This window comes from Nicotiana sylvestris, chromosome 1 (genome assembly GCF_000393655.2).
Source record: "Nicotiana sylvestris chromosome 1, ASM39365v2, whole genome shotgun sequence".
In the NCBI taxonomy this organism is placed as follows: Eukaryota; Viridiplantae; Streptophyta; class Magnoliopsida; order Solanales; family Solanaceae; genus Nicotiana; species Nicotiana sylvestris.
This window is the reverse complement of record NC_091057.1, coordinates 87,692,666-87,707,615: the sequence shown is the minus strand read 5'-3', so window position 1 is coordinate 87,707,615 and position 14,950 is coordinate 87,692,666.

Genomic DNA, 14,950 nt, shown 5'->3' with positions numbered 1-14,950 from the left:
GTACTAAAGTTGTAGTTATAGTCTTAGTAGCTCATGAATTGTTCTACTTGTCCTTAGGATATTATATGGACTTCAGCTATTTTATTTATTGATTATTGTTGATCTTTAATTCGAGTTGTGTCATTTGTTATTTGGATTACTTAGAGCGTTTGGTTAAGTGTCATCATGTCTTGATGAGATTTCTTATTATAACAAGTTGGTATCAGAGCTATAGGTTCATAGGTTTTACGATGTATGAGCAAATGTTTAGTAAAGTCTTTCATATTGGTAGGATGTCATCCATACTTATATTCGACATGACACATGGTATCTAGGAAACTTCACCTTCTTTATTTCCATATTGTGCGGTCTTGATTCAATTTGAAGCTTATATATTTGTTTATTGTATTCAATCATATGTCATATTGAGCGCTCGATCTCAACTCTACATCGATGACTTGTGATACTGTGCATGTGGTGCGAGATGTGCTTCAATGTTGTAAAGGTAGGCCAATCTAGAGGACTTGAGGCCAGGTCTAGACTGCAGCTTGAACTTTATAGATTCAGCTGTGGGAGTATATGCCTTTGGATTGTTATTTCCAGTATTGTCCATAGGAGTGGAATCAATGGCTTAGTAAATGGCAAGATAACTATATAATGAGTATTATGCGACCAAGGACTAACGTTAAATGGTGTGGATTTAAGGAGAAGGATTTACTTAGGATGAAAAGGGCTCTGGATGCTTAATTATTTTCCGGGTATACAATGAAGTTTTGAATTATGAGTATGCTAATTGATCTTATAGTTGTTCATTTGTAAAATAAAGTAGATTTTTATATCTTATTGATAAGTATAGACTCGGTAAGATTAATTGATTACATTGTGGTTTTGACCATGATAGGGTAATGGGGAGATATAGGTTTGAGACTAAGTAGGTGGTTTTTCTCCTGCGAAAGGGTTTGATGTTGTGTGATTCTTATAAGGTTTCTATGAAGCATTTTCTGGAATGAATTTGTTACGATTAGAGTTTGGATCGCTTGAGGAAGATGGAATGACTAACACAGGATGAGTATGCGTTGACGAGTGCTTCATGAAATTATGAGGAGACTTTGCTGGACGACAATGCGAAATCATCGTAGTTATGAAGAAAGAGTATTGTGGGTTAATAGATGATGTGTCATGTAGCTCTGGACCAATTAAGGGAGTCTACTATCGACAATCGGATCACATGGTCATGTGTTATATTAGTTTATGGCCTAAGAGACACCTGTGAATTTTCTATGACTTGAAGAGGATGATCGGGAAAGGAATTTGCTGGATTCATGGTGAATTGTACTTATGGTTATATGGAGATCTTAGAATTATTCAGGTTTGATATTTATTGTAGATGGGGTTTACAAGGAGGATAGCATCTCTCAGTTGTTTCTTTTTGGAGTATTCATGTGCTAGTGGAGCTCTAGTCATTGGTGTGATAGGTTATGTATTTACCGTAAAAATGGTAATAACAATTAAATTTGATTTTGCAGTTCTAAAAATACGTGATCTATTTTATGCTAGTCGTTAGGCAACGGATGCTAAGTAAAAGGTTAAAAAGCAAGATTATAGCTGAGAGATGATGTGATAATCGAACTGAGCGGCTGGAGGTCGGGCCTTCGAGCTGCCATATATGAGGCCTCGAGGTCGAGTCTGGAGACCAGCTAAGGGCAATCGAGGTAGGACTAACAATTATGCGAGCTACAATAATGGGTCTTTATGATCAATGATAAACAATAAATGAGGAACATAATAAATGTAAGCAATAAATGGAAGCAATAATATCAAGAAAATGTGTTAGAGAGCAGAGAGAATGATCTTGTGTATTCAATATCGAGCATCAGATGGTTACAAAATGACAAGGATCCCCTTTTTATATGAGGGGGAATCCCAACATAGTACAAATTTATTTATTACAAAGATATGGCACTGGTATAGCTAGCTAATGTCATGATGCCGGCTTAGACTAGCCTGACAGACTTTGTTGGCTCTAGTTATGTGCCTTAGGAAGTTCCCACTTTTTCACAGTAACCGCTGATCTATGCTGCCTCGAGGTCTGGCATCGATTGCCTTCGGGGGTGAATCTCGAACATAGTCTCGATCCTTTGAAATGTGCTTATGAGGCATCACAATGATGGAAAATTGGACCCTCCGATTTTACCGTATAAAGATAGTCTCCGCGTTTCTTAGAGTGGAACGATAAGAAACGACTTCGATATCCATCTCTTCGATCTTCTCATAATGATGTTGTACTTATGATGTGAGACTTTGTGATAACCGAGGCATCCCGTCGGTTCATCTTTCCACAATCATTCAATGCACTGCCGATTCTTATTCTTCAAAACAACAATGTCGCTGCCGGTTTAGCTCCCAAAAATGCATTGATTGCGTCTGCCGATATGTCTTTCAAATACATTGATGGCGCCGTCGGTTACGCTGCAACCCTTTCAATAAATGGGAGTCTCCTTTAACTATTTATTCATTCAAATGTTCTTCAACAGCCTTTCACCTCGTATTAGAGGATCCGAGGACTATGAACTTTTACTCATCTCTCCTGACTACCCGGTGTGACGCCTCTCTCCTAACTGTTGCATCCCGCACCGGTGTAATGTCTCAAAAAGTGGCTTCACAATAGTAGTGCTAGCAAAATCCATACTAGCCAGATTTTTCACCCAATCACTTCTTCATCCCTTTCTGCTTCTTTTGCGTTACTTTCCTCTTCTCCATATTCTCCCTTGAAGATGTCGTTTTAGAAGATCGAGACGAGGCCCCCAAGGAGGTGGTGCTCGAAGATACTACCGCCGAGGATGCACCCCTGAGTTTACATTATACTGTTGGCTTTTATTATATATGTATCTCTTTTTTTGCTTCTTTGTTTCTATGTAAGGACCCCTCGTGGTTTTTTGTAATCATATGTAAGGACCCTTCATGGGCTTTTGTAATCATGTTCTTATGAATACAAAGATGTTTCTTCAATTTGTCTCTGATTTATGCTATATTTCTCTTTATCTGCGTTTTTGGAGAATGTGAATGCATGAATCCATCGATTGGTGCGAATATCAAATCCGAGTGCAAGTATTTCTTCTAGCCCTTGATTGATTAACATGATTCCCCATAGAACCCTTTTCCTTTCCATGGACCGAGCCCGAATCGATTTGATAAACTCGGGTCGTCGTGATCCCCGACTTCAAGTTGAATGACAGTAGGGTTTTGAACTTTAAGTACAAGACTTAACCTTTTAGACCCCACGATAATCCTTGATAGGGGGGGAGGTTTGCTCAGATGCCTAAGAATAAAGATAGCCTTTAGTCTTTCGGGAGCAGTCCCCGAGTGGGCATTCACTAAAGCTCGGGGTACCTAGAATCTTGCTTTGAACTTAGTGTAGAGATACTTGAGGCATTGTAGATAGACCGTGGATGAGGTCTTACCCGGGTTTAGATGGTACCTCGAGGCCAAGCCCATATGAGTAGGTTTTTAGAGCTTATCTTCCTTTTGAGAGAGGCCCTCGAGATCGGGTAGCATCTCGAGTTTCGCAATGATATTAATGGACCCTTAGAGCATATCTTCTTCTTGGTGGAGGTCCTCGAGATTGGATACCATCTCGGGATGTGTAGTGATGCCAATGGCTTCCTGGAGCCTTTCTTCTTTTTGGTGAAGGTCTTCGAGATCGGGTACCATCTTGAGGCCTGCAATGGTATTGATGGATCCTTAGAGCCTTTTTTCTTTTTGGCGAAGGTCTTCGAGATTGGGTACCATCTCGAGGCCTGCAATGATATTGATAGCTCCTTAAAGTCTTTCTTCTTTTAGGCAACGGTCTTCGAGATTGGGTATCATCTCGAGGCCTGCAATGGTATTGATGGCTCCTTAGAGCCTTTCTTCTTTTTGGCGAAGGTCCTCGAGATCGGGTACCATCTTAAGTCCTGCAATGGTATTGATGTCTCCTTAGAGCCTTTCTTTTATTTAGCAAAGGTCCTCGAGATCTGGTACCCTCTCGAGGCTTGGTTGTTGTGGGGATATCTGAGCCCAAAATGTCATATGGCAGCGTCAAGTGTATGACAGGGTTATGAAATAACTGAGGCAATCCTGCCGGCACATCTTCCCAAAGTGATTAATGCTTTAGCCAGTATTTTTAATCGGTCTTTGAGGCAAGCAGGTAGTCGCCGCCTTTTCCATATATAGGGTTGTCTTTGCCCTTTTGGAGATTCTATTGTTCCGATTAGTTATCCTCTTTTATAGAGTTCTCATTTCCTATGTTAGTTTCTTTGCCATTTCAATTTTGATGCCCTTGCTCAAATTCTCACTCCAATCTCCTAGTTTTACCACAGTCATGGTTGCCACGTCAGGTTCCGCTTGGCAAAGAGAAACAAGTTCCATCTCTGAGCATTTTGTTTCGAGGGGGGATCTTCTTGAGTCGACGAGTAAGGATTGTGGATGGGGGAGAAGAGGTAGTACTGTGGGCAAATTCCCCGAAGGAAAACATCATGGACCATACCGAGGTGTTTTTGAACGTGTACACGTACCCCTTTACGCTAGGCCCCCTTGATAGGGTTGTGCTCGTTTTATGTTGAAAATACCAGGTTAACTTGGTGCATATTCATCCATCATTTTGGTAGATAGTATTGATGATGAGGTTCTTTGCGAGAAAGCAGGACTTGAATTCACTCTTAGCTATCTCAACAGGTTGTATCAGCCTTTTCACCATCGAGGTCTGCTAACCCTACGATGTCGATCCACCAAGCCTTTTGTTGTTAATGATTAAGAAGACGGAGATCGGGGTTGGATAAGCTGATTTGTCTGAGTATGGACTGTCAATATTATCCATGTGGAGTTTCTGCCATTTCCTGAGGAATGGAATTTTACATGTAAGTGGTACGCTCGTGCCTTCGTAGTTTTGTTTGTGGTGAAGGCAGGCTATGTAAATGAACCTTCCTTTCCTTTTCTGCAGTGATTTCATGGATACTGGGCAAGGTTCCCGATCTATCGGATTGGGTTCGGAAGTTAGCGACCCACTCAACCTATAATGAGGGTAAGTGGCGAGCTTTATCTAAGGATATGTGGGAGGCAAAACACCACGGTACGTGCTATGCGATTTGCTCCCCCTCCCCTTTTTCTTGGAAAGGCACTTTTTCTTTCTGCGTACTAACTCTGTCATCGTAGGCATTGGAGAGTCCTTTAAAGCGAGGTCATGCCCTCTAGGAGAGGGACAAAGACCGCCGACCTCAGGACTGAGGGATGATAATAACAGCAATAAATAGAAAAGACCTTTGCAGGACGACAGTGATTGTAGCAAGACGAGTCCAACCCGGAGGCTTAGAGGGCGTATCAGCCGAACTTGCAGCACTTGAGGTCTTTGGCTTTAGAGAAACAGTCCCTCCTCTGCTGCATCTTCCTTTACCATTGAAGATGCTTCGAGGAGCGAGGGTTCTCTGTCGCTGGCTTTTTCTCTCGTTGCAGGCACTTAGAGGGATGTTCGATGCTAAGGGGAGCGTATATCGGGCGGCCGTGTCCCAAACCGAGGTGGTTCTATCGGGGTAGATAGAGCTAGACCAGTAGATGTATGCTCAACTCTTGAGGAAGCTCATTGGCTTTACTCGGAGGTAGGTTTAGGTTGTTCGTACTATTAAAAAGGTGGCTATCTATTTGAAGGATGTTGCCGATGCCAGTGCTGAGCTAAGGAGGGATCTCGACCAGGAGAGTAGGAATAAAGAGTATGTGAGGTGTAAATCTCGGAGGGAATCCCTCGAGGAAATTCATGCAAGGGGCTTCGATCTCGCAGAAGAGATAAATCAGGTGAAGGCGAAAGAATATGATGCTAAGTTCCTTCTGTCTGATGCCAAAGATAGCAAGAAAGAGGATGACGGGTTATAGTCCCCGAGGGGGACGTAGATTAGGCCTTCCTTCTGTGCATATAGTTCTTTCATGGAACACTTGTAAATGGAGCTTGTATTTTTTCGCATACATGTATAAAAGGAAGCCTTGCGGTTTTATTTTTCATACATTCCTCTTTGCTTTGATTTTAGCCAGATGAACTGGTCTTCAACTTAAAAGGAACCCTCAGATTCATGTTATGGCCCTGGGGCTTATTGTGCTGGCCCATAGGCTCTTACGCGCTTGGTCGGTACGACCTTTTAGTATAAGCCGACGTTTGAGATCTTATGCTTTTTCTCTTAGGCAAATTTAGTTAACTATTTTGGGTGCAGTCTCCGAGCCGGGTTTCGACTCGAGCTCATTCGACCTTCAAGTTTTTGAATTTAAAGTTGGCCCTTAGGCTCTTAGGGGTTGGGTCGGTACGACCTCTTATATGGGTTGTCGATAGTGGCCCTTACGCATTGGGTCGGTACAACCTCTTATATGGGCTGGCAATAGCGGCTCTTACGTATTGGGTCGGTACGACCTCTTATATAGGCTTTATTTTCCCTCGTTAAGGACATTTTGAAATTGTCTTTGCCAGACTATTCGACGGTTTGATAAAAACCTCGATTGTCAGTCGTTATATGGAGATGAGAACACCTCGGGAGGTTTGACTCGGCGGCTGAGTATCTCGTAGCCTTATAGTTTAGAGCTAACATGGTCGAAGCTCTTTCGCCTATGTTGAGGGTAGCTTGTTTAACCTGTTCTTTTTGAAGTATTTTTGAAGTAATTGAAGGCTTGTGATTTTATAGAGACGGTCGGGCATCCCCGTGTTGCGTTAGATTGGCTGGTACAACCTTGTGACCATAGTCATTTGTGTTTGGATGGAGCCTTTCAGTCCCCGAGTGAAGTAGTTTCGACGTCTATATCGAGGGTATGCCTTTTTAGGGGTCTTACAAGTTCGATATATAGCCTTAACTTTAAGATCGGTATTATGCCTTTAGTAAGGTCTTACAAATTTTACATGCCTTTAAGGACTTACAGTTTTGTTTACTTGGTACAAGTATGGTTCATGCATTGCTTAATGTCTTACAGATATTGTTGTTTCTCACTTGGTACGAGTGTGGTTCATGACTTGCTTGAGGTCTTACAGATATTGTTGTTGCCTTATATAGGTCTTATGAGACCGAGACTGCCCGCATGTAGTCTTATGGCCTCCGATTTTGAAAAGTCGATGGGGGTGGCGATGGGCGGCAGTCCCCGAGTCATCGAGGGTTTCTTGGCTCGGGATACATTACTTGTAAACTTGGTATTGCCTCATTGAGGGCTTACGATTTCGGAGTTTTCGACCCGGAGGTCATGTGGCCTTAAGTTTTCGACGCCAGTCCCCGAGTATTCGGGATATTTTTGGCTCTGGAACTGTTTTGTGATCTTGTTGTTGCCTTGTTGAGGGGTTACTAGTTTGAAACTCCGACTCGGGGGTCTCATTGTTTTATATTGTTGACGCCAGTCCCTGAGTGTTCGGGACGTTTTGGATAGATGAGCCATTTTACAAAAATACGAAACTTCTTTGAAATGCAAAATGCTTTTAGAAAGTATTCTTTGATTACTTGGTACAAGTATACATGCCTTTTGATGTTAAGGGCTCAGTTGTTCTATACGGACACGGTTCATTCAACCGTTTGGCCTGTTACATTATTTTCCTATCGAGACCCCATTTGGCGCATCTTGGCTTCTCCGAGTAGGTGACCTTCCGGGGGGATGCCCCCCCAGTATTCGAGGTTGATTGCAAAAGAAACCTTGAATACTTGTTGAGTTTTCCTTAGGTAGCATATAGATGTTGCCTCGTTAAAAACTTTACCAGTAAAACCCTTGATAAAAACCCGGTCAAAGGAAAAGAGTGCAACGTATGCTTTGAAACCTTAAGGTCTTCGAGTTGGATAGTGCCTCAGCCGTTTCGATCGGATACCTGCATTCAAGTTAGTATAAAATGTAACTGAAAAAGGGAGACGTCCATACCTTAGCGCTGACGATGATTTCGCTGTGATTCAATCGCTTGTTATAAGGACTCCTTACAGTCCTTTGTTTTGTTTAGTCGGGGGTTTCCGAGAGTGTAGATTGTTACCACTATTTTACTATTTGTTTATTCTTTGGCTCCTCCGAAGGTGGAGGTACTAGTGTCGGCGTCACATTGTGCACCACAAACATTTCTCTTGCTGCATGTTGTTCCCCGTAGACGGTTTTTATCCCATCCTTTGTCGGGAGTTTTATTATTTGATGGAGGGTGGATGGTACTGCTCTCATGTAGTGTATCCATGGCCTTCCGAGCAAGGCATTGTATCTCATGTCTCCTTCGATGACATGGAATTTGGCATTTTGGGTTGTGCCGGCCACGTTGACTGGGAGGGTGATTTCTCCTTTCGTTGTTTCGCTCGCCATGTTGAATCCATTGAGGACTCAAGAGGCGGGCATGATTTGGTCAAGTAGTCCGAGCTGCTCCACCACTCTCGACCTGATAATGTTGGCCGAGCTACCTGGATCCACAAGTACATGTTTAATTTGAAATGTATTTACAAGGAAAGAGATTACTAGTGCGTCATTGTGAGGCTGAGACAAGGTCTTGATGTCCTCGTCCCTGAATGTGAGGGCATCCTCGGTTATGTAACCTCGAGTTCGCTTTTCTCTGGTGATAGATGTTTTTGCTTTTCTGATCATGGGTTCCTGTGGGGCATCGATGCCTCCCAAGATCATGTGGATGACATGTTGTGGCTCATTTGTATCGCTCTTCTTGGTCGCCTATCTTTCCCAGAACTGAGTTCTGGCCCGGTCGCTGAGGAATTCTCAGAGGTGACCTTTGCTGAGTAGTCGGGCTACTTCTTCCCTGAGCTGGTGGCAATCCTCGGTCCTGTGACTATGCATGTTGTGAAATTCACATACTAAGTTACGATTTCTTTGCGAAGGATCTGATTGTACAGGCCTAGGCCACCTGGTGTCTTTAATTTTACTCATGGCGAATACGATGTCTGAAACAACGACATTGAAGTTGTATTCCGACAAGCGAGGTGCCTCCGTTGTCCCTATGTGCCAATCGAATCCAGCTCTGCTAACAAGTCCCCGAGGGTTCTGGCCTCGGTCTGTTCTTTGATCATTCCGGGGTATGTTATGCCTTGGGCCATTTTTTCTATCTTCGGTATATTTTTGGTATCTCTCTTTATTTGGATTTGACTCCTTTGCCAGAAGCCTTCTTGGGTATACCGAGTCAGAGGGGGCTCCTAATTGGTTGTCCTCGACCCTGATTTTCGATTGATATCGGTTGTGAATTTCCGAGCAGGTCACGGTGGGGTATTCAACCAGATTTTGTTTCAGCTACTTCGAGGCCACCAAGCTTCGTTCATTTAGACCTTAAGGGAATGCCTGCACTGCCCTATCGTCGGAGACTGGTGGTAGTTCCATTCGTTCCATTTGAAAGCGAGATAGAAACTCTCACAACATCTCATTCTCCCTCTATTTGATCTTGAAGACGTCGAATTTCCTTGTTGCTACTTTGATGGCACCAACACGTGCCTTTATGAAAGAATCTTCCAGCATGGCAAATGAATCTATTGAATTTAGGGCCAGGTTGTGATACCACATCATTGCCCATTTCAAGAGTGTTACCCCGAACGTTTTTAGCAGGACAGACTCGATCTCGTCATCCCTTAGGTTGTTGCCCTTCACTGCACATATGTAGGCAGTGTCGTGCTCATTCGGGTCTGAGGTTCTGTTGTACTTTGAAAGCTCGGGCATTCTAAACGTCTTTGGAATGGTTTTGGGGCCGCTTTTGGAGGGAACGACTTTTGCAAAAACTTCTTCGAATCTACACTTTTCAGAATCGGAGGTGCGCCCGGAATTCGATTGACCCTAGAATTGTAGGCCTCTATCGTCTCGTCGTTGGATTCTATTTTCTTCTTGCCCGACTCGACCCTCTTTGTGAGGTCCTCGAGCATCTTTACGATGGAGAGGTCGGCTGCCAACCCATTGTTGCTTGATCACTCCGGTTCCTGCTCGGCAGAGGGAGCCGTCACCGGTGCTACCATGCTGGGAGTTTTTTGGTGAATTTGTTGCTGAGAAATCGTTAGTTGTTGTGCCTGTTACATTTCAAAAATAACGTGAAGGCTAACCTACCGTTCTTCCCTAGTTGGGGTTTTCTTAGCTTCTTGTTGGTCTCCTTGGTGCATGCTCCTGTTAGAGTGGGAGCTTATATCGACGTGTTGGGCATCGCCTGAGACCGCATCCACGGGAATTGGTTCCGGTGCATTCTCAGGGTTTCGTGGTTGTACACTAACATCTGGAACATCTACACCATTCTCTCCATGGTCCTCAAGATTGTTGCTTACTGAGTTAGACATTTTGACCTGATCAAAGATCTTGGACAAGAAAAAGTTTAAAAGGTAACTTGCGTTATGTAGTAAACCAACAAAAAAATAATCGCTATTATTTTTAGCCCCATGGTGGGCGCCAAACTGTTTATAGTGAAAATTGTAATAACAATTAAATTTGATTTTGTAGGTCTAAAAATACGTGATCTATTTTTATGCTAGTTGTTAGGCAACGGATGCAAAGTAAAAGGTTATAAAGAAAGATTATAGCTGAGAGACGATGTGATAATCGAACCGAGCGGCTGGAGGTCGGGGCTTCGAGTTACCGTATATGAGGCCTCGAGGTCGAATCAGGATACCGGCTTAGGGCAATCGAGGGAGGACTAACAGTTATGAGAGCTAAAATAATGACTATTTATGATCAATGATAAGGAATAAATGAAGAACAATAAATAGAACACAATAAATGTAAGCAATAAATGGAAGCAATGATATCAAGAGAATGTGTTAGAGAGTAGAGAGAATGTTCTTTTGTATTCATTATTGAGCATCAGATGGTTACAAAATGACAAGGATCCCTTTTATATATAAGAGGAAATCCCAACATAGTACAAATACATTTATTACAAAGATATGGAGCTAGTACATCAAGTTAATTTCATGATGCGGGCTTAGACTAGCCTGGCAGACTTTGTTGGCTCTAGCTACACACCTTGGGAACTTCCCACTTTTTCACCATACCTGATGATCTATGCTGCATCGAGGTCAGGCATCGATTACCCTCGAGTGGTGAATCTTGACTGTAGTCTCGAACCTTTGAAATGTGCTTACAAGGCATCTCAACGACGAAAAATTGGACCCTCTGATTTTACCATATACATTATGTATTTGGGACTAGTACAGAGTGGGTAACTCTTGGAAGGGTCTAATGGGTTCATGATTCATATGATGTTATCAAGGGTTCCTGGATTTTTGTATGTCTAAGACTTGAGGTTTTCCTTGGATGGTTCCAAGACTTGTGGTATTTCCATATCATTAATGATTCTACATTGCAGTATTAAAGAGATTAAAGAAATAACTTTGGATTCGTAGAAAGCCTCTTCGGAGCGGGCATTACAGTTTGAGGTACTATTGGTGCAGTAGAGGGAAGAAAATGTTTTACTAGTCTTAGGAAGACGTGTTTCATATTGGGATCACTTGGGATGAGTTTTGATTGAGGTACATAAAGTATTGAAAAAGAGAAGTGCTACCTTGAAGGCAAGTCAAGAGGAATATGAAAAAGTTAAGTCAGCTTAGCAGTGATTGGATTAGCATAATAATAGAAATGATCGGTTCCTTTGGTATGATAGAGCTTTATTGGTGTTGTGGAAATCATTTTGGGTTTGGCAATCTGCGTAACTTGATTGATTTAGAGGGATTCAGCTCTGATGGCTTGGTTATGTGAAAAGGGGGTTCCGAAGAGGTTATGGTAGTCTTGACCATGAATTAAGACTGATGTCTCCTATGAGTATAAAATGTTTGTTGTGTGCCGCATTTTCTTCGTGGGTTGAGTTAAGTGGAAGGTTCCTGGTTGATGGAGTGGTTATCCTGCTTATGATTCAGAGTAGATAATGACATTCACATATTTTCATATGTTACCATGATAGATATGGTGGCCCATGTGGGATTGAGATTGTAGGGACAAAGTTGTAATTTAGTTTCGAAAGGAAGGTCATGAGTTCTATAATCATGAGATATTTAAGACGTTTAGGAGGTTTCTAGAATTATTTTATATCACTTGAGGAGGATGTATGGTGTAGTACATGCATTGTGTAATAATCTGCAGATGCTTGACTAGTAATATAGAAATCGCGTGGTCGGTAATCATTGATGTCCATATATTATACTCGATATGGAGGGTTTATGGGACTATTTTTCATAAGGTGAGTGTGTATGCATGATGTGGTCATTATTTAAGTGTATGTTTTTTAGATCGGGTATGGAGATTATTATATTTATGACACTTAGAGGTTGGATGTACTGAGAGTGTTACATCCGATACTTTAATATTAGGATGAATCGTAGTAATCCTTATGAACTTGAAGGGATTAAAACCATTCATGAGGTTATAGAGGATTTGTGACTATGCTATTATAAGACCCCATAAGTTTAACAACATTGATACCGTTATATGCACTTAGAGGTTGGATGTACTGAGAGTGTTACATCCGATACTTTAATATTAGGATGAATCGTATTAATCCTTATGAACTTGAAGGGATTAAAACCATTCATGAGGTTATAGAGGATTTGTGACTATGCTATTATAAGACCACATAAGTTTAACAACATTGATACCGTTATATGCATTTGATATGGTATTTTGAGTGGTATATTTTTGTAAAATTTTAAAAAATATGATTTTATAAAGTTATTAATATTACTACTTCCGAATATGGTTTAAATTATACATATAATATGAGGAAATTAATGAGATTTTCTTTATTGTAAAGATAGAGATTATGTTCTTACAAGAAAAGAAGGCTATCTTTTTACCATTTTAAGAATTAAGCATATGAAAATTTGTACTCTTTATATGAGATTAGAAAAATTAGAAGTTCAGAAAATATGTATTATTACATGGACGTTTTAATGAAATAATAGTGTATGTATTGATTTTATATGATACCATAATTTATTAATATTTTAATAGTAGTACTATAAGATGAGGACAATATTATTTTGAGGTTATAAGTATTTATGATATTTCAAACAAGTGATAAGTAAAGTCATGAAGATGAGAAGGTAAATGAGTTGAAGAAAATGAGGTTGGTTGAAGTTTGACATTTAGAGATAAAATATGGTTCAAACTATAATACCCGATATTTATGGACTAGTTCCATACAAGTACCACATGATCATGATAGTAAAATGTATAAAGTATGTTAAAAGTGTAATATTTAAAGTAATTTGAGATAATTATCAATTATGTGGATAATTGGTTAATTATTGATTTTTTGTGGGAGATTAATATGTAATTGGAAATTGTAGATATGGATGAGCCTAATAGGCTTCCTAACGTGGCAGCAAGTATGGGTATTGATCAAGAAAAATGGTGAATCTTTGGTTTATGAGATTAGGTGGCATTTCAGCGGAATTTCTGGGTTGCCACATGGCATGAAGTTGGCTAAGGGTGGCACCAATATGCACATGAGTCATAGCACTTGGTGTGCCTTGTTTACACATGACAATGCAAGCCTTTAAGTCTTCATGTTATACTTCTTTTGCAATTGAGATATAGAAAGAAAGTTGAAATCTTTCCTTCTATTATTAGGGAGTCTCCAACTTTAGAAACACAGCAAAAACATACTTCCATTGTACTCTATATGTCTAGCAACATGAAATATGCCATGATCATAAGAAGTGCTTAGTTATTGTTCAACGATTTAAAGGAGCAAAAGTTATTCTTGGCAAGCTCAAGTAAAAGTGTTTGATAAATTCCTCAGGTAAGGTATGTTAAGGCTAGTCCTTCCTTCTTTTGGCATGATCCAAGTAACAATGTGTAAATTTAATGTTATTCTACAAGTGATTCTACTCTTGGCAGTTAAGGATGTCTATATTTTTCATTCATGTAAAATGATACTCAAGCACGTCTAAGTATGTTTATAAGTCTCTATTGAGGTATATGATAAAGATGGTAATGTTCTTGATATAGTGATACATGCATCATCATGCATTTACCACCGTGCTACGGCCGGTTGGCAATCATACATATTCATTTACCACAGTGTTACGATTGGTTGGGCAGTCATGCATATTAATTTACCACCGCACTACGGTCGGTTAGGCAGACATGCATCTTCATTTACCATCATACTATGGCCTGTTGGGTATACATGCATCTTTATATACCACCGGGCTATAGTCGGTCGGGCAGTTACTACCATTTGGGCCGTTATGTATCATTATTTACCACCGACTGGGCAATTATGCATTTACCATCGAGCTACGGCCGGTCGGGCAGTTACCACTGATCAGTTGGGAAGTCATGCATCATACAATATGGATAATAGTCTTGAAGATAAGCATTATATTTATATATAAGTATAATAATTATGCATATATAGAGATTCAGGTTGATCATTATACATCTTTAATTCAGGTTGGGGATGCTATAAGTATGCTTGCAGGTATAGATAATCAGTTTGACAAGCACTCACAGTAGACGAGGTTAGCATTCAGCAAAGGATCGGTAAGACTCCACCTCATTCGGAGTGCAACTAAGTCTATAAGTCATTGTGTCAGAGTTTGGCTACAGGCTTATGTGTAGGCCGGTACTCTATCCCATTTGATGTAAAATACTCTTAGAGGCTTTGCAGATACAGGTTGATTATGTACAGTTTGTTAGAGGCCTTGACGACCCGTATGTACTTATGTTTTAAGAACGATGGTTCTTTGATACAACGTTTTCCTACTTATAGTTATACATTACGAGTTGTGGCCATGTTGGCCCATGATAGTTACAGAAGAAAAAAATGAGTTACAGAGTAGTTCGCTCAGGAAAATGCAGCACCGGGTGCCAGCCACGTGTCCCAAGGTTTGGGGTGGGACACAGAGGCAGACTGTCCCTTTGATTGGGGATTGTAAATGTGTGTTAAGGGTTAGACAGCTGATTGTATGTTTTATAGATAGGTCACTATAGATATTTACGAGCCTATTTATCTATTTGGAATGGTTTGAATTGGTTTGAG